Source organism: Branchiostoma belcheri, unplaced genomic scaffold (genome assembly GCF_001625305.1).
Source record: "Branchiostoma belcheri isolate BF01 breed outbred unplaced genomic scaffold, Haploidv18h27 scaffold62, whole genome shotgun sequence".
Lineage (NCBI taxonomy): Eukaryota > Metazoa > Chordata > Leptocardii > Amphioxiformes > Branchiostomatidae > Branchiostoma > Branchiostoma belcheri.
In genome coordinates this window covers 1925397-1926931 of record NW_017804265.1, presented here as the reverse complement: position 1 = coordinate 1926931, position 1535 = coordinate 1925397, and the positions used below count along the sequence as shown (strand labels likewise).

Here is a 1535-nt window from a genome sequence, read left to right as displayed (position 1 = left end):
AGCAAACAAAAAGTAGGTACTTTGAAATGTAGCGGAGGAAAATAATCTTCGCCCGCGGAGACAGGCTGCCCTGCCGGTCGTGAATGAAGATGATGGCCAGAGTAAAGAACAGGAATAATCCCATCAGCCCCATCCACAAGATGATCAGCGTAGCTGTAACATTAGAGATGGTAAACAGTTACCATAATGCTTAATGAGTCATATCAAAGTACAAGTAGTCACTGTCCTGAAGCAATGATTTTTAAAACAATACTGTGAGGGTATATCTAATCTTTACTCACCGAAAAGAGGCAATGCCCCCTTGACAGGAAGTACGTTTGTCACAAACACGAGAGACACGACCATGGAGAGTAGAATGGTCACTCCAAACGCGATCCGGTCTCCCCTGTCTAAGGGCATGATGAATGTGATGTTCATCAGTACCACCAGGATGATGCAGGGTCCTACAGTAGTGGCGGATGTGGAACATCGGGATCCTCGACAGATGAACAGCAAGGCACGCTTCACTTGTACTGTTGTCTTTTGGCGAAGATCTTATCCTTTCGGTACCCATTCACCCGCCGGTGTTGCAGTAGAGTAAGAGTTGCACTGAGTGATTCCCATGTCGACCGCAGGCATTTCCACTTGGCATTCTATGTTAAACATATTGTTCAAATAAATTAAATCATTACTTTTTGGTTAATAGGTATCAGAAATGTAAAATACATAAGATTTTATAAGATTTTGATTTCTTGTCCACGGATGCCAAGCCGTGAGTTTTTCCTCCTTCTGCAAAACATTGCCAAACATAGCATCATGTATCGTTCAAAAGGAAACGGACAGAAAAAGTAAGTTATAAATTATTGCAAAAGCCTTACGGATGGTTTGTGTGATTGCTGCGGTTGCAGAAAAGCAGATGTTGCATTCCATGCTGTCTGCAGGAAAGAAGAAGGGGTCTGCATCACACACGGTGGTGGTCAGGGTTTCTACACTCCATTTCACCAGACCATCGCTGCTCACTCGGACCGGCACATCCTTCTGTAGGCCTTTGTAGACCGGATCGGCACTGCGAAGCAACCAACAAATTTCGGAAGTTTGTGTTTTGTCTATTGTATTAAAAAACGTTGTCTTCTTGTGTTTTTATAAAATAGCATAGACATAGTATACAGGTCGAGCGGTTTTGGGATAACGCAAAGCCTAGCCAATGTGTTGTTCAGATATACTAATTCATATTTTATATGATAACTTTAAACCTTTATTGGTAACGAATTGATAACTTTAAAATTTGTCAATGGAAGAAGTATGGCGTACTTCCTTTTCAGATTCAATGTCGGTGTCCAAATATCGTTGCCGCGAACGCTAAGCTTGGTGACGTCATCGTAGTACTTCGGATCCCAACTCAGTCGGCTGTCCTGCCATGTCTAAAGAAAAGAAACATTTTAATGCCTAAAACGACGAAAAAAGAAAAGCTATTAACGTTTAAAGTCCAAAATGACGTGACCAAAATACTAGTAGTATTGTCTGCAAAAACTTTCCTTAACTTTAAGTGATATTCT

The 1535-nt window shown here is 41.4% G+C and overlaps 1 protein-coding gene across 1 annotated transcript in view; it reads right to left on the bottom strand.

The window, feature by feature from the left end:
• LOC109483052 overlaps positions 1-1535 on the bottom strand; it is a 10405-nt gene that overhangs the window by 4950 nt on the left and 3920 nt on the right. The gene's annotated exons all lie outside the window — the stretch shown is intronic.